Source organism: Balaenoptera musculus, chromosome 1 (genome assembly GCF_009873245.2).
Source record: "Balaenoptera musculus isolate JJ_BM4_2016_0621 chromosome 1, mBalMus1.pri.v3, whole genome shotgun sequence".
NCBI classification, from domain to species: Eukaryota; Metazoa; Chordata; class Mammalia; order Artiodactyla; family Balaenopteridae; genus Balaenoptera; species Balaenoptera musculus.
This window is the reverse complement of record NC_045785.1, coordinates 72,221,831-72,242,082: the sequence shown is the minus strand read 5'-3', so window position 1 is coordinate 72,242,082 and position 20,252 is coordinate 72,221,831.

The following is a 20,252-nucleotide window of genomic DNA, read 5'->3' as shown; positions in this document are numbered from 1 at the left end:
ATATAGGATAAAGACCAGTTATTTGGTTACTATTAATTTTGATTAATTACAATTAAATAGCCATTCTGAAGAAAATTTGGGATCTATATCCAGCATTAAACTCTTTGAAAAATATATATTTAGACAAATTTTTGCCTGTTGATTGGCCAAAAAAAACTAAAAGAAGATAGTTTATTTAAGAAAAAGTACCTTTAAAAATTGATTGTAGATGGAAAGGAAGTTTTGTAACAAAGATAGGGAGCTGAGACATTCCAGGAATATTGCACATTAGGCTGTAGCAAGATTAATATTAGTTGAAATGTTTAAAATCATTTTGATATAACTAATAACTGGTCTTGACAATTTCTTTTGGCAAAATATTCCAATGTCATATCTAAGAATAAGAGCACTAGACCAGAATCCTAGCCTACTTGATAAAACCTCATTCTATGTCCTGAAACAAAATTCCTTTGTGATTTCCTTTGAAAATTGTTTCTTTACTTCCTGATGTTCTCTAGGCTGCCCAGTGACAGTTACGTTAGAAACCAGAAACAGTGAGTTATGTGAGGTGAAATTATGTGACTTAGTGTATAAATTCAAGAATATTTATTCAGAATGTCTTTAGTTACAAGTTCCACACAGAGCCAGATCTATTCTTAACACTTGGTAAGGTTGTGATATCCTAGTGCTAACAACAATGTGATAATTTCCCTCAGGTATTTCATAACACTTATTTTCCTTTAAATCTATCTTGGATCTTGATTGGCTTTCACCCTAAAGAACACAGGTGTAACCTGTACTTCAGCAGCCATGTTAATCCAGTTTAACCTTATGAGACAGGTAGTGTTCCGTTCTGGACATTTTTTAACTTGTCGTATATTACCTTACATTAGTATTTAAATACTTATATTTTGGTTATATTTGTCCTAATTTTGCTAAAGGCTATGACTCTGCTCTTACGTCTAAATGTTTTGTTAGTCGCTAAACAAGTATTTTTTAATGTAATCAGTTCCCAATATGGACAGCTTAGTTAAAAAGTATCTTTAATAGAATACTATTAAAACACTAGAGTTGGAGATAACATTTCATATGGAATAGTGGAGTGAGGCCTCCATAAATCTACTTCTCACTAAAAGCAACAGAAAATTGGTAAAAACTGGCAAAATCAACTTTTTCAAACTCTGGAAGTTAGCCAAAGACTTGTAAAAATATGAGGAGTGTTTATTCAAGAAAAACTGCTGACTTTTGGTAAGAGCAACAGGGTTTGTGGCATTATAACTTTACCTCTTCCCATTGCACTCTCCTCAGCCTTGCAAAACTTGAAAACCAGCAGCTTTGCAACCATAGTAACTGTGAAAACCAGAAGTTATGTAACTACTGGAAGGGGAAAACCAGGTTTGGACCTCAAAATGCTCTATCTATCCTTAGAGCATTGTCACTATTTGATCTATTTGACATCTCCCTGGAAAAACCCCATTTATATCATGTTGTCCTTATTTTACCTGATTAGGAATTTCCCTAAATAAAGAAAATACGTATCCCTAAAGTGTTTGTGGAAAACTTTCAGCAAAAATTGTTTAACATGGGAGCTGCCTAAGGCTGCAGTATCAGTTTAGATTAAATAAGAACTTGGCTAAAAATTTAAAAGGAAGATCTGGGGAACAAGATGTCCATAGGGGTTTTGAAAAGCTCTGACATATTTCTGGAGTTCTAAAAGTTCATACACATATGCAAGGCTGGGTGCATGTCCAGGAAAAGACTGAGAAGGTCTCAATCTCTCACCACTAACAGATTTTGAGGTCTTGCCCAAGTAAGAAGTAAAGAATATGTGAGGCTGTAAAATTCCTGAGTGTTGATGGTAAGTCCCAACAAATAGAGCTTCTCAATAAAGAGTGAAAGACTTATTGGTTCAAGGAAATTAAGGAAATCTCTGACCGGTCATTAATTGATCACTAAGTTAACTAAGGAGAAATTTCAGTGACTACATGCTACAGGAAATGCAAACTTTACAGAATTAGCTCAAGAAAATCATTAACTAACTAAACATGAGCTACAGTATTAGCAACAAAAACAACAACAAAATAACCACAGCATCAATCAAACCCTGGGAGCAGGGTTTGATTTCCAGAGTTGCCACATTACAATATCTCAAAGTCTAAAATGTCCAGCTTTTGGTTAAAAAAAAATGAAATTCATAAACAGGAAAGTATGGCCCATACATTGGGAAAAAAGGAGTATACAGAAACTGTCCCAGAAGGTGTCTAGATGTTGAACTTCATAAACAAAGACTTTAAATCACTCATTATAAATATGAAGAAATAACTAAAATAAACTACGTCTAAAGAATTAAAATGAATTATAACAACAATGTCTCACTAATGTTATATATCAATAGATAGAAATTATAAAAGAAGAAGCAAATAGAAATCCTAGAGTTGAAAAGTACAATAAATAAAATGAAAAAGTCATTAGAGGAACTCAACAGAAGATTTGGGCTGGCACAAGAAAGAACCAATGAACTTGAAGTCAGGTCAATTGAAATTATCTAGTTTGAGGAACAGCAAGAAAAAAGAAGGATAAAAATTAGAGTCTCAAATCTTTTTGGCATACCAGCAATTGTACTAACCTATGCATAACAGGAGTATGAGAGAAGACAAGTGAAAAAAAAAAAAAAAGGAGAAGAAAAAAAATTTGAGGAAATACTGACTGAAAATTTCCCAAATTTGATCATAAAAAAAAAAAAGTTATTCTCCATATCCAAGAAGCTCAACAAACCACAAATACATTAAACACTAGAACAACAACACCATGGCACATTATAGTCAAGCTGTCAGTAACCAAAGATGGAGCATCTTGAAAACAGCAAGAAAAAATGGCACACCAGGTACAGAAGATCTTTAGTAAGATCTTTCACTGACTTTTCATCAGAAAACATGGAGGCTAGAGGCAGTGGGGTGACATTCAAAATGTTGAAATAAATAGACTGTCAACCACGAATTCTATATCCAGAAACACTATACTTCACAATGATAGACATAAACAGAGACTGTCACTAGCAAACCTGTCTTGTGAGAAGCACTAAAGGGAGGCCTTTAGGATAAATTGTAAGGGCACTAGGTGGTAACTCAAATCTGCACAAAGCAAAAAAGAACCCAGTAGGGTTAACAATATTGGTAAATATGAATTAAAGTATAAATGTATTTTTTGTTTATAACTCTTTTCTTCTCTTATTTAAAACTCAAGTGGAGCAAAGCAATATTTATAAAACTTTGTTAAAAAAAAACTTTGTTGATAGGCTTAAAATGTTTTATACATTTTAAGGGGATGAGGAAGGGGGTGAGGGTTGTGAGGAACAGGGTGAGATCAGAGCTTTATTGGAGTAGAGTTTCTGTATACTGTTGAAATTGTCAGTATTAATTTAATGTAGCTTGTTTTAAATTAGGCTGCTAACTTAATCTTCAGGCAACCAGTAAGAAAACAACTAAAAATATTGTAAATGTAACAACAAGGAGATTACATGGTACACTAGAAAATATCTATTGAACAAAAAATAAGGCCATGATGAGGGGTAGATAGAGAATGTAAACTATGGAAAACAATTAGCAAAATGACAGATGTGAAGCCTTATTTATCAGTAATTGTATTAAAAGTAAAGTCATTAGACATTACAATTAAAACACAGAGATTGGCAGAAAGGACAAGAATTCATGATCCAACTTGTACATATATAACAACCATACTTTAGATACAAATAAAAATAAAATGATTGCAAATTAAAATAGACTCACAGACATAGAAAACAAACTTATGGTTACCAAAGAGGAGAAGGAGGGAGAAAGGGACAAATTAAGATTATGGGATTAACAGATAGACACTACCATACATAAAATAGATAAACAACAAGGATTTACTGTATAACACAAGGAATTATATTCAATATCTCGTAATAACCTATGATGGAATATAATCTGAAAAAAATAACTGAATCATTTTGCTGTACACTTGAAAATAACACAATATTGTAAATTAACTTTACTTCAAAAAAAAAATCGAAAATGGGCAAGATGGCGGAAGAGTAAGACGCGGAGATCACCTTCCTTCCCACAGATACAGTAGAAATACATCTACACGTGGAACTGCTCCTACAGAACACCCACTGAACGCTGGCAGAAGACGTCAGACCTCCCAAAAGGCAAGAAAATCCCCACGTACTTGGGTGGGCAAAAGAAAAAAGAAATAACAGAGACAAAAGAATAGGGATGGGACCTGCACCAGTGGGAGGGAGCCGTGAAGGAGGAAAGGTGTCCACACACTAGGAAGCCCCTTCACGGGCGGAGAGTGCGGGTGGCGGAGGGGGTAAGCTTCGGAGCCACGGAGGAGAGCACAGCCACAGGGGTGCGGAGGGCAAAGCGGAGAGATTCCCGCACGGAGGCTCGGGGCCGAGCAGCACTCACCAGCCCGAGAGGCTTGTCTGCTCACCCGCCGGGGCGGGCGGGGCTGGGAGCTGAGGCTCGAGCTTCGGTGCTAGCCGGGAGGGAGTCCGGGAAAAAGTCTGCAGCTGCCGAAGAGGCAAGAGACTTTTTCTTGCCGCTTTGTTTCACGGCGCGCAAGGAGAGGGGATTCAGAGCGCCGCCTAAATGAACTACAGAGACGGGCGTGAGCCGCGGCTATCAGCGCAGATCCCACAGCAACAGGGGTGCAGAGGGAAAAACGGAGAGATTCCTGCACAGAGGCTCGGCGCCGAGCAGTGCTTACCAGCCTGAGAGGCTTGTCTGCTCACCCGCCGGGGCAGGCGGGGGCTGGGAGCTGAGGCTCGGGCTTCAGTGCTAGCCGGGAGGGAGTCCAGGAAAAAGTCTGCAGCTGCCGAAGAGGCAAGAGACTTTTTCTTGCCGCTTTGTTTCATGGCGCGCAAGGAGAGGGGATTCAGAGAGCCACCTAAACGAACTCCAGAAACGGGCGCGAGCCGCGGCTAACAGCGCAGACCCCAGAGACAGGCGCGAGCCGCGGTTATCAGCGCAGACTCCAGAGACGGGCAGGAGACGCTAGGGCTGCTGCTGCCGCCACCAAGAAGCCTGTGTGTGAGCACAGGTCACTCTCCACACCGCCCCTCCCGGGAGCCTGTGCGGCCCGCCACTGCCAGGGTCCTGTGATCCAGGGACAACTTCGCCGGGAGAACGCAGGGCGCGCCTCAGGCTGCTGCAACGTCACGCCAGCCTCTGCCGCAGCAGGCTTGCCCCGCCTCCTCCATACCGCTCCCTCCCCCCACCTGAGTGAGCCAGAGCCCCCAGAGCAGCTGCTCCTTTAACCCCGTCCTGTGTGAGTGAAGAACAGACACCCTCAGGTGACCTACACGCAGAGGCGGGTCCAAATCCAAAGCTGAACCCTGGGAGCTGTACAAACAAAGAAGAGAAAGGGAAATCTCTCCCAGCAGCCTCAGAAGCAGTGGATTAAAGCTCCACAAACAAGTTGATGTGCCTGCATCTGTTGAATACCTGAATAGACAACGAATCATCCCAAATTCAAGAGGTGGACTTTGGGAGCAGGATATATTAATTTTTCCCCTTTTCCTTTTTTTGTGAGTGTATAGGTGTATGCTTCTGGGTGAGATTTTGTCTGTATAGCTTTGCTTTCACCATTAGTCCTAGGGTTAAGTCTGTCCGTGTTTTGTTTTTGTTTTTGTTTTTTTTAACTTAAAAAATTTTTTTCCTAATAAATGTTTTCTTAATAATTTTTTCCTTATTTTCTATTTTTAGAAACTAAAAAAATTTTTTAATAAGTTTTTTCATATTTTTTATTTTAAAAAAATTAAAAAATTTTTTTTCTTAATAAATTTTTTTCTTAATAATTTTTTTTCTTATTTTTTACTATAAAAAATTAATAAATCTATTTTTAAAAATTAAAAAAAATTTAAAAAAATTTTTTTTCTGAATACATTTATTCTTAATAATTTTTTTCTTATTTTTTATTATAATAGGTTTATTTTATTTTATTTTATCCTCTTTCTTTCTTTCTTTCTATTTTTTTTCTTCCTTTTATTCTGAGCCATGTGATTGAAAGGCTCTTGGTGCTCCAGCCAGGCATCAGGGCTGTGCCTCTGAGGTGGGAGAGCCAACTTCAGGACCCTGGTCCACAAGAGACCTCCCAGCTCCACGTAATACCAAATGGCGAAAATCTCTCAGAGATCTCCATCTCAACATCAAGACCCAGCTTCACTCAACGACCAGCAAGCTACAGTGCTGGACACCCTATGCCAAACAACTAGCAAAACAGGAACACAGCCCCATCCATTAGCAGAGAGGCTGCCTAAAGTCATAATAAGGCCACAGACACCCCAAAACACACCACCAGACGTGGACGTGCCCACCAGAAAGACAAGATCCAACCTCATCCACCAGAACACAGGCACTAGTCCCCTCCACCAGGAAGCCTACACAACCCACTGAACCAACCTTAGCCACTGGGGACAGATACCAAAAACAACGGGAACTACGAACCTGAAGCCTGTGAAAAGGAGACCCCAAACACAGTAAGATAAGCAAAATGAGAAGACAAAAAACCACACAGCAGGTGAAGGAGCAGGGTCAAAACACACCAGACCTAACAAATGAAGAGGAAATAGGCAGTCTACCTGAAAAAGAATTCAGAATAATGATAGTAAAGATAATCCAAAATCTTGGAAATAGAATAGACAAAATGCAAGAAACATTTAACAAGGATGTAGAAGAACTAAAGAGGAACCAAGCAACGATGAAAAACACAATAAATGAAATTAAAAATACTCTAGACGGGATCAATAGCAGAATAACTGAGGCAGAAGAACGGATAAGTGACCTGGAAGATAGAATAGTGGAAATAATTACTGCAGAACAGAATAAAGAAAAAACAATGAAAAGAACTGAAGACAGTCTCAGAGACCTCTGCGACAACATTAAACGCACCAACATTCGAATTATACGGGTCCCAGAAGAAGAAGAGAAAAAGAAAGGGACTGAGAAAATATTTGAAGAGATTATAGTTGAAAACTTCCCTAATATGGGAAAGGAAATAGTTAATCAAGTCCTGGAAGCACAGAGAGTCCCATACAGGATTAATCCAAGGAGAAACATGCCAAGACACATATTAATCAAACTATCAAAAATTAAATATAAAGAAAACATATTAAAAGCAGCAAGGGGAAAACAACGAATAACACACAAGGGAATCCCCATAAGGTTAACAGCTGATCTTTCAGCAGAAACTCTGCAAGCCAGAAGGGAGTGGCAGGATATACTTAAAGTGATGAAGGAGAAAAACCTACAACCAAGGTTACTCTACCCAGCAAGGATCTCATTCAGATTTGATGGAGAAATTAAAACCTTTACAGACAAGCAAAAGCTGAGAGAGTTCAGCACCACCAAACCAGCTTTACAACAAATGCTAAAGGAACTTCGCTACGCAAGAAACACAAGAGAAGGAAAACACCTACAATAACAAACACAAAATATCTAAGAAAATGGGAATAGAAACATACATATCGATAATTACCTTAAATGTAAATGGATTAAATGCTCCCACCAAAAGACACAGACTAGCTGAATGGATACAAAAGCAAGATCCATATATATGCTGTCTACAAGAGACCCACTTCAGACCTAGAGACACATACAGACTGAAAGTGAGGGGATGGAAAAAGATATTCCATGCAAATGGAAATCAAAAGAAAGCTGGAGTATTAATTCTCATGTCAGACAAAATAGACTTTAAAATAAAGACTATTACAAGAGACAAAGAAGGACACTATATAATGATCAAGGGATCGATCCAAGAGGAAGGTATAACAATTGTAAATATTTATGCACCCAACATAGGAGCACCTCAATACATAAGGCAAATACTAACAGCCATAAAAGGGGAAATCGACAGCAACACAATCATAGTAGGGGACTTTAACACCCCACTTTCACCAATGGACAGATCATCCAAAATGAAAATAAATAAGGAAACACAAGCTTTAAATGATACATTAAACAAGATGGACTTAATTGATATTTATAGGACATTCCACCCAAAAACAACAGAATACACATTTTTCTCAAGTGCTCATGGAACATTCTCCAGGATAGATCATATCTTGGGTCACAAATCAAGCCTTGGTAAATTTAAGAAAATTGAAATCGTATCAAGTATCTTTTCTGACCACAATGCTATGAGACTAGATATCAATTACAGGAAAAGATCTGTAAAAAATACAAACACATGGAGGCTACACAATACACTACTTAATAACGAAGTGATCACTGAAGAAATCAAAGGGGAAATCAAAAAATACCTAGAAACAAATGACAATGGAGACACGACCACCCAAAACCTATGGGATGCAGCAAAAGCAGTGTTAAGAGGGAAGTTTATAGCAATACAAGCCTACATCAAGAAACAGGAAACATCTCGAATAAACAACCTAACCTTGCACCTAAAGCAATTAGAGAAAGAAGAGCAAAAAAACCCCAAAGCTAGCAGAAGGAAAAAAATCATAAAGATCAGATCAGAAATAAATGAAAAAGAAATGAAGGAAACAATAGCAAAAATCAATGAAACTAAAAGCTGGTTCTTTGAGAAGATAAACAAAATTGATAAACCATTAGGCAGACTCATCAAGAGAAAAAGGGAGAAGACTCAAATCAATAGAATTAGAAATGAAAAAGGAGAAGTAACCACTGACACTGCAGAAATACAAACGATCATGAGAGATTACTACAAGCAACTCTATGCCAATAAAATGGACAACCTGGAAGAAATGGACAGATTCTTAGAAATGCACAAACTGCCGAGACCGAACCAGGAAGAAATAGAAAATATGAACAGACCAATCACAAGCACTGAAATTGAAACTGTGATTAAAAATCTTCCACCAAACAAAAGCCCAGGACCAGATGGCTTCACAGGTGAATTCTATCAAATATTTAGAGAAGAGCTAACACCTATCCTTCTAAAACTCTTCCATAATATAGCAGAGGGAGTAACACTCCCAAACTCATTCTACGAGGCCACCATCACCCTGATACCAAAACCAGACAAAGATGTCACAAAGAAAGAAAACTACAGGCCAATATCACTGATGAACATAGATGCAAAAATCCTCAACAAAATACTAGCAAACAGAATCCAACAGCACATTAAAAGGATCATACACCATGATCAAGTGGGGTTTATCCCAGGAATGCAAGGATTCTTCAATATACGCAAATCAATCAATGTGATACACCATATTAACAAATTGAAGGAGAAAAACCATATGATCATCTCAATAGATGCAGAGAAAGCTTTTGACAAAATTCAACACCCATTTATGATAAAAGCCCTGCAGAAAGTAGGCATAGAGGGAACTTTCCTCAACATAATAAAGGCCATATATGACAAACCCACAGCCAACATTGTCCTCAATGGTGAAAAACTGAAACCATTTCCAATAAGATCAGGAACAAGACAAGGTTGCCCACTCTCACCACTATTATTCAACATAGTTTTGGAAGTGTTAGCCACAGCAATCAGAGAAGAAAAAGAAATAAAAGGAATCGAAATCGGAAAAGAAGAAGTAAAGCTGTCACTGTTTGTAGATGACATGATACTATACATAGAGAATCCTATAACTGCCACCAGAAAACTACTAGAGCTAATCAATGAATTTGGTAAAGTAGCAGGACACAAAATTAATGCCAGAAATCTCTTGCATTTCTATATACTAATGATGAAAAATCTGAAAGTGAAATTAAGAAAACACTCCCGTTTACCACTGCAACAAAAAGAATAAAATATCTAGGAATAAACCTACCTAAGGAGACAAAAGACCTGTATGCAGAAAATTATAGGACACTGACGAAAGAAATTAAAGATGATACAAATAGATGGAAAGATATACCATGTTCCTGGATTGGAATAATCAACATTGTGAACATGACTCTATTACCCAAAGCAATCTACATATTCAATGCAATCCCTATCAAACTACCACTGGCATTTTTCACAGAACCAGAACAAAAAATTTCACAATTTGTATGGAGACACAAAAGACCCCAAATAGCAAAATCAATCTTGAGAAAGAAAAATGGAGCTGGAGGAATCAGGCTCCCTGACTTCACACTATATTACAAAGCTACAGTAATCAAGACAGTTTGGTACTGGCACAAAAACAGAAATATAGATTAATGGAACAGGATAGAAAGCCCAGAGATAAACCCACGCACATATGGTCACCTTATCTTTGATAAAGGAGGCAAGCATATACAGTGGAGAAAAGACAGCCTCTTCAATAAGTGGTGCTGGGAAAATTGGACAGGTACATGTAAAAGTATGAAATTAGAACACTCCCTGACACCATACACAAAAATAAACTCAAAATGGATTAAGGACCTAAGTGTAAAGCCAGACACTATCAAACTCTTAGAGGAAAACATAGGCAGAACACTCTATGACATAAATCACAGCAAGATCCTTTTTGACCCAGCTGCTAGAGAAATGGAAATAAAAACACAAATAAACAAATGGGACCTAATGAAACTTAAAAGCTTTTGCACAACAAAGGAAACCATAAACAAGACCAAAAGACAACCCTCAGAATGGGAGAAAATATTTGCAAATGAAGCAACTGACAAAGGATTAATCTCCAAAATTTATAAGAAGCTCATGCAGCTCCATAACAAAAAAACAAACAACCCAATCCAAAAATGGGCAGAAGACCTAAATAGACATTTCTCCAAAGAAGATATACAGATGGCCAACAGACACATGAAAGAATGCTCAACATCATTAATCATTAGAGAAATGCAAATCAAAACTACAATGAGGTATCATCTCACACCGGTCAGAATGGCCATCATCAAAAAATCTAGAAACAATAAATGCTGGAGAGGGTGTGGAGAAAAGGGAACCCTCTTGCACTGTTGGTGGGAATGTAAATTGATACAGCCACTATGGAGAACAGTATGGAGGTTCCTTAGAAAAGGAAAAATAGAACTACCATACGACCCAGCAATCCCACTACTGGGCCTATACCCTGAGAAAACCATAATTCAAAAAGAGTCATGTACCAAAATGTTCGTTGCAGCTCTATTTACAATAGCCAGGACATGGAAGCAACCTAAGTGTCCATCATCGGATGAATGGATAAAGAAGATGTGGCACATATATACAATGGAATATTACTCAGCCATAAAAAGAAATGAAATGGAGGTATTTGTAATGAGGTGGATGGAGTTAGAGTCTGTCATACAGGGTGAAGTAAGTCAGAAAGAGAAAAACAAATACAGTATGCTAACACATATATATGGAATCTAAGGAAAAAAAAAAAAAAGGTCATGAAGAACCTAGTGGCAAGATGGGAATAAAGACACAGACCTACTAGAGAATGGACTTGAGGATATGGGGAGGGGGAGGGGTGAGATGTGACAGGGTGAGAGAGTGTCATGGACATATATACACTACCAAATGTAAAATAGATAGCTAGTGGGAAGCAGCCGCATAGCACAGGGAGATCAGCTCAGTGCTTTGTGACCACCTGGGGGGGTGGGATGGGGAGGGTGGGAGGGAGGGAGATGCAGGAGGGAGGAGATATGGGAACGTGTGTATATGTGTAGCTGATTCACTTTGTTATAAAGCAGAAACTAACACACCATTTTGAAGCAATTATACTTCAATAAAGATGTTTAAAAAAAAAAAATCACCAAAAAAAAAAAGGAGAAAAGAAAAGATTGGAAAAAGATATAGTCAAAGTAAAAATTGACAGAATTGAATAGAAATAGAAAATTCAACAATAACAGTTAGAGACTCAATTAATCTACTTTTAATAATGGATAGTACAACAAAGCTTAAAATCAGTAAGAATATTATAAAATATCTAGACCAACAAAGTTATAGAAGGCTCCACCCAACAAAAACAGAACATGCATCCTTCTTAAATGCACATAGAACATTCTCTAGGACTGATTATATGCCAGGCCATAAAACAAGCCTCAATAACTTTAAAAGTTTTGGAAACATACAAAGCATATTCTCTGAACACATGGAATTTAACTAAAAATCGATAATAGGAGAAAATTTTGGGAGTTCACATGTATATGGAAATTAAACAACATACTCTAAAATAACCAATCAAAGAAGAAATCACAAATTTGAAAATACTTTGACATGAACAAAACCAAAAATACAACATATCAAAACATATAAGGTGCTACAAAACCAGTGCTTAAAAGGAAAAGTAGAACAGTAAATGCCTATAATTAAAAAGAAAAAAGATATTAATCAACAAACTAAAAAACCATCTTAAAAATTGGGGAGGGGGAAGCAAACTAAATATAAAGAAATCAGAATAAAGGAGATATTGGAGCAAGAATTTACAACATAGAGAATAGAAAAACAATAGATAAAATCAATAAGTCCAAAAAGTTGTTCTTTGTAGCATCAATAAGTTGATCAACTTTTAACTAGACTAAGAAAAAGAAAGATTCAAATTAATAAAATCAATATTAAAAGAGGGGACCTCACTGCTTTTCTTTAAAGAAAAAGTTTTTGAAAGAAATGCTTTGAACAGCCATATGCCAACAAATAAAATAACTTAGATGAAATGGAAAAATTCCAAAAAACATACAAAAAACCAAAATTGACTCAGGAGGAAAGCAAAAATCTGAATAGACTTAAACCAAGTAAGGAGATTGAACAAGAAATTTGAACATTTCCCACAGGAAGAGCCAAGGCCCAGAGCACATCACTGATGAGTTCTATCAAACATTTAAAGAATAATGAATACCATACTTTCAAATACACTTCCAAAGAAGAAGAAGAGGAGGAGAAGGTGGGGAGAGGAGGACTGAGTACTTCTCAACTAATTATTAGTTTGATACCAAAATCAGGCAAATACATCACAAGAAATGAACACTAGACAGATAAAATATTTCTTATGAATAGCAACACAAAATTCCTCAACAGAATACTAGCAAACAAAATCTAGCAACATATAAAAGACATTAACCACCAAGACCACAATGGAATTATCCCAGGAATGCAATAATTCAAGGTTGTTTCAACTTCCAAAAAAAATCAATCAATACATGGAACCATATGTGGTGGGTGCAATGGTGGCCCCTCCAAAAAATATGTCCATATCTCAGAACATGTGAATGTAATATTATTTGGCAAAAAGGATCTTTACATCAAGTCAAAGAGTTTATGGTATGTTGTTATTGCAATCTTAGGAAAATAATACACCATATTAAGATAAGAAAGAATAAACCTCACATGGTGGTTTCAATAGACACATAAAAAGTGTTTGAGAGTATGCCACATCCTTTTATAGAAAAAAACACTCCTCAATCAAGGAAGAGAAGGGAACTCCTTCACCCTGATAAAAAGCATCATAAAAAATATCGACATATACACACTACCAAATGTACAATAGTTAGCTAGTGGGAAGCAGCTGCATAGCACAGGGAGTTCAGCTCGGTGCTTTGCAATGACATAGAGGGGTGGGATATGGAGGGTGAGAGAGAGGCTCAAGAGGAAGGGGATATGGGGATATATGTATGCCTATGGCTGATTCACTTTTTTGTACAACAGAAACTAACACAGTATTGTGAAGCAATTATACTCCAATAAAGATCTATTAAAAAAAAAACAAAACGTATAACTAACATCATACCTAATAGTGAAAGACTGAATGCTTTCTTCCTAAGTTCATGAACAAGATAAAGACATCTGCTCTGATCACTTCTATTTAACATATACTGTAGGTTTTAGTCATAGGAATTAGACAAGAAAAATAAAGAGGTAAAGCTATCTTTATTTTCAGGTGACACAATTTGTATATAGAAAATCCTAATAAATTCGCTAAAAAAACTATTAGAACTAATAAACAAGCTCAGCAAAATTGCAAGGTACAAGATCATTGTACAAAAATCAATTTTATATCTACACACTAACAATGAACAATTCAAAAATAAAACTAAGTCAAAATAAAATATTTAGCAATCCATTCAATAAAAGAAGTTTAAGACTTGTACATTAAAAACTACAAAAAAGTTTAAAAAATTAAAGATCTAAATAAATGAAAGATCATGCCACATTTATGGATCAAAGATTTAATATCATTAAGATGAAATTATTTCCCAAATCAATCTACAGATTTAACATAATTCCTATCAAAATTCCAGCTGCCTTTTTAAAAAAAGAAATTGAGAAGTTGATCTTAAAATTCACATGGAAATTGAAAGAACCCAGCCAAACATTCTTGAAAATGAACCAAGTTCCTGGACTCACACTTTCTAATTTCAAAACTTACTACAAAGTTGCAGTAATTAAAACAGTGTGGTACTGACCTAAAGATAAATAGATCAATGGAATAGAATTTAGAGTCCAGAAATAAACTCTTCCATTTATGATGAATTGAGTTTTAACAATTACTGCAAGACATTTTAATGTAAAAAGAATAGTCTTTTCAACAAATGGTGTTGAAACTATTGAATATCCATATGCAAAAAAAGAAATTGGACTCCTACCTTACATCATATATAACAATGAACTAAAAATGGATCATAGACATATATGTAAGGGATAAAAATATTTTAGAAAACCTTAGAGAAAAACATAGAAGTAAATATTTATGACCTTGGGTTAACTAATGGTTTCTTAGATATGACCCTAAAAGCCCAAGTGAGAAAACAAGAACAGAATAATTGGACTTCAGCAGAATTAAATAATTCTGTGTTTTAAAGGTCACAAAAAAAAGTTAAAAAATAACCCACAGAATGAGAGAAATACTTGCAAAACAATGACATACCATTTCACACCCACTAGGAAGACTACAAAAAACAAAACAATCTCAAAAAAACAGACAATAACAAATGTTGGCAAGGATATGAAGAAATTGGAACTCTAATACATTGCTAGTGGGGTTGTAAAGTTGTGCAGTCACTTTGGAAAGTAGTCTAACAATTCCTCAAACTGTTAAAGATAGAGTTACCATGTGACCTGACAATTCCACTTCTAAGTATATATTCAAATGAAATGAAAGCATGTATCTATCCAAAAACTAGTACATAAATGTTCATAGTGACAATTCACAATAGCAAAACGTAGAAACAAATTTTCACCAACAGTGAATGAATAAACAAATTGTGGAATATCCGTACAGTGGACTATTCATTGGCAATAAAAAGGAATGAAAGACTGAATGACATGGATGAAACTTGAAGATGTTATACAAAGTGTAAGTGAAAGAAGACAGTCACATATTATATGATTCTATTTATATAAAATGTCTAGAATGAACAAATTCATAGATATAGAAAGTAGGTTAATAGTTGCCTGGAGCTTGGCAATTGGGGAGATAGGGAATGACTGCTAATAAGTATGAAGTTTCTTTTGTGGGTGATAACATGTTCTAAAATTAGATTGTCATAATGATTGCACAACTCTAGGAATATGCTTTTAAAAAGCCATTGAATTGTACACTTTAAATGGGTAAATTTAATGGTATGTTTTTTTTTTTTTAAGATTTATTATTTATTTATTTAATTTATTTTTGGCAGCATTGGGTCTTAGTTGTGGCATGCCAGATCTTCCTTGAGGCATGCAGGATCTTTCGTTGCAGTGCACGGGCTTCTCTCCAGTTGTGGTGTGAGGGTTTTCTCTCTCTAGTTGTGCTGCGCGGGCTCCAGGGCGCATGGGCTCTGTAGTTTGTGGCACACAGGCTCTCTAGTTGAAGCGCACGAGCTCAGTAGTTGTGGTGCACAGGCTTAGTTGCCCCACAGCATGTGGGATCTTAGTTCCCTGACCAGGGATCGAACCTGCGTCCCCTGCCTTGTAAGCCTGAATCTCTACCACTGGACCACCAGGGACAAACATTGGATAAATTGAATAGGATCCTTAAGGGAAATATAAATAAATGTTAATGGGGAAAAGGTGCAACCAGATAGTTTCACTGAGGGAATCATGCTTCCCTGGATCTTGTACTATTCTTGTAAGACTGATAAATATTAATATTCAAAGAAGGAAGGTAAAAATATTTCATAAGGGTTGGGGGAGTAGAATGGCAAGATTTTGGATTGCTTATAGAAGGTGAGTAGTCTGATTTGGCAGATATGTTGAATATGAGGAAGATACTCATTACAGAATGAAGTATGGAAAAATGGTTTAAAAACCACAGGGTGGAAAGACTAGACTCCTAGAGAAAGGAATATATTCCTTAGTTCAGGAAGTTACAAGAATAACCTAGATGCAAAGCAAGAGCTGCAGGCATCCATTTTCTTTTAATCTCTAAATCCCTTAGATTAAGAAGACAGGAAAAGGCAAGAGTACCAAGAAATTGTGGGTCTTTAATATCATAAATCACTGTCATCAGTTGATCTTCTGAGAGAGTAGGACTTATCCACTAGTGATCTGAAGAAAAGACTGGAGGAAAGAATATGAAAGAAAAGTAATTGCCCAGTTTTGGGAGACAAGGATCACCCTTCCTACAGCAAAACAAAAGTCATTTATGTAGCAGACACATTTGTGATGCAAAGGATGGTTGTCCTATATTGTAAACAGAATCTGAGGTCTAAGTTCATCATATAATACTTATGTGTCCACAGTCAAGTCATTTAACCTTGTAAGCAACCATTATTACACATGCAAAATTTTATAATATCAACTACTCTATGTTTTTCAGAGGCTTAACAGCTTAACAGAATGCCACGCTCCTACTACAATTAATAATAATCACACATATTTCCAACTGCCCTTGGCAAGATCATTATGTCCAGTCACCCTACACAAAAGATGCCACAATACAGGCTGCAGGAGAACAATCATGAGAAAGCTATTATCAGAAATGATTATCCAGCTTTTTCTAATGGCCAGTATCTCCAAAAGTCTTCTTTAAGTAGGAAATGTAAATGTAACTCTATTAAAATTCTGATCAAGATATGTAGATTCACTTTCACCACTTTTGGTAAAATGGTACTGAGGTCCTAGTTTATGCAATAATAAATGAGAAAAAAAGAGAGAGTGTGCTAATTGGATTAAAAAAAATCGACCCTTTTTTAGTTGCTATGATTTTTTACCAAGAAAATCTAAGAGAATCAATAGATAAATAAGTAAATCTAGCAAATAAATTTGGCATAAATAGGAAACACATATCAATATCTTCCATATACTGTCAATAAATATATATGAACTATAAGAGAAAAAAATAACATTCACAAAAGCAATGAAACTTATATCTAGGAATAATACTAAAAATATGTTTTTCTAAAAGTATATTTTCCTTGATAAAATAAAAGATTATAAAGAGAAATTAAAGAAAATCTAAATATATGAAGAGATATGTCAAGTCTATGGATGGAAAGGTAAAATTGTCTAGAGATATCAAATTTTTTCAAGTTAGTCCATAAGTGTAATGCAACACCAATCAAAATCTCTATAGCTGTTTCGTGAAATTTTATAAGCCAATTCATAATACCAAAGAGCAAAAATAAAGAATAACAAGGAAGAGTTTCAATAATAATAGGGTGAAGGGACTTCTTCACTAGTAGCTAAAACATTTTAAGGCCTTAAAACTCAAGACATTATGCTATTTAATCTGAGATAGATGAACAGACCAGTAGAACTTTAAAAAGAGCCTAGATTTTTCACTTATGTAATCTAGATATATGATGGAGATGGCAGAGGAGAAAACACCAGTTATTCAATAAACAGTTCTGGATCAATGATTATCTGCACCACATACTATACAGGAAAAATGGATTTTATTTGTAAAAGTGAATAGCAAAATTTTAAATTTCTAGAATAACCTAGAAGAATATCTTTTTCAACTGGTAATATACAAGGATTTTGAAACAAGACTCAGAAACCGTAGTCGTGAAGGAAAATATTGATATATATGGCTATATTAAAAAAAACCAATAGTAACAACAAGAAAAGTGATGTTAATGCACCATGAACATACATATAGCCTGGGAGAAGATATTTGCACATCATATGATCAACAAAGCAATAATATTCAAAATATATAAAGCATTTCTGTAAGTCAAAAGCAAAAGACAATACAATCAAAAAAGAGGCAAAGGATTTAAAGAACATATTACAGATAAGGTTGTGTTCCCTTGAAATTAGAGAAATGTGAATTTAAAAGTACAATGTTATACTCAATGGCTTGGAAAAAAACAAAGATCATATGGGGAGAATGTGAAAAAATGCAGATTTATATCCCAGAAAATAGATAGGTAAATAGTCATATTAGTAAGAAATTTGACAATATGCAGGAAAACCAGAGTATACACTTCAATCTAGTAACTCCACTCCTAAAAACATTCAGTGCAACATTTCGACAAGGAAATACAAACAAGACAATTCATTGCAACATTGTACACAAAGGTCAAAACTGGGAACAGCTACCCTTCAATAGGAAAATGAATAGGTAAACTGTGGTGAATGCTTGTGATTGAATATCACAAAGCCATTAAACTGAAAAAAATTAGAACTGTGCATATCCACATGGATAAATTTCACAAATAACAAAATTGAATGAAAACTCAATTTAATCTATAAAAAAATGTATTTAGTATGATTCACTTCATATAAATTTGAGAACCTATAAATCGATAATATACATTATGGCTATACAAATACACAGTAAAGGTAGCAACACACATGGGGATGGTATATACAAAACTCAAGATGATGGGTGTGTCAAAGTAAGGAAGAAGGGCAAAATGGGATTGCAAAGAGATACACGTATCAATAGAATTTCCAAATACATCTGTAATGTTTTATCTCTTAAAAAGAAGGTCTGGAGAAAATATGACAAATATTAAAATTTTACAAAGCTTAGTATTGGGATACCAGCATTTATTAAAATATTCTTTAAACTTTTTGGTGTTTTGAAGTTTTCTATAGTAAAAATAAAAAAGAACTCAGGTGAACTTTGAGCCTTTGAGGTGAGGAGAAAAGCAGTAATAAGGATATAAAAGGAATTTTAAAATACCAAGAAAGGAGGTTGCAATTTTTAAGACCAAATACGGCTCCCTTCCAAAAAATAAAGCTTAAAATAATAAATTTAGGAATCTTTATACTTTCTTGCTTTGATCTCTAGTTCTAATCCAAATTTCTCAGTTTTATTATATTCTTCTTTCAGAATGTGATCCAAACTCTAGCATCTTTACTGAATTCTAGACGTCCGTACATTTGTTTTTAAATGGACAAAATCTGGTTTTATAAATATCAAATGTACCAGGCCTCCAACAACTGGAATGTGGTAATAACATGCCCCTTTACAGCTTATTGGGATTAATGTGTTGTTTTAAAGAGTTCAAATGTAGATTAAAAATATATAATATATTTGAGGTGGATAAGAAAGGATTCACCTTTGAAATACATTAGCCCAGACCATTGGGAAGATATTTCAGCCTCTGACTAAATGAAGATATACTGAACAAACTGGCTCAGTAGAAAAGCATCGCTGTAAGTGATAAGAAAAATGGGCTCTGGCACATGGAACTGGATGAAGAGAATGTATATTTATGCACTTGCCATGAGTCATTTGTGTGAGACAGCTCTATGAATGCCATTTGAGATCAGGTTCAACTCTGAAGTTTTTAAATTATATATATATATATATATATACCATCTATGAATTAGAAAGGGAAACTATCAATTTTGATTATCTAAGCATAGTGCATACTATGTTGCTTAAAGTGTCTTATTACTTGGAGAGTCAATGAATGGAGTGAATGAAAAACAGAATTCAAATTTAATAAGAAGTAAATTAAGTTCAAAGAATACAATGAGTTGTAGGAAATAGTTGTGCTGCGTTGTCTCTAAAGATGGATTAAATTCAACAGAAAAAGGACAGGCAATACCAACGATGCCAAACCAGAAAGCTAACAAGACAAGAGGCATGTGCCAGGTACAATTAGCTCCCTGTCAGAGTTGATAGAATACACAGTGTTTTAATCCCAAAGTCTTTCTGAGCTCTGCTCTCAAGAAGGACATTGGGGCAATCGAGATTCATAGGCAACAGACACCCTCAAGTGTAGAAACACAGGCATATTACCTTAACTGCTTGTTTTGATGTAAAAGACTGGGTAAAACTATCAATGAAAGATGAATTGCCCCATATCTCCAGAAAACAACTCTTTAATTGTGCAGTAAAAGTGCTGGAGTGCGAGAATGACCGTGAGAAAAATCAGAAGTCTTTTCTACGTCTCCTCTTAGATTTATGCTTTGTCACCTACTGTGAAATAAATATAAAGCAATACAATCACTCT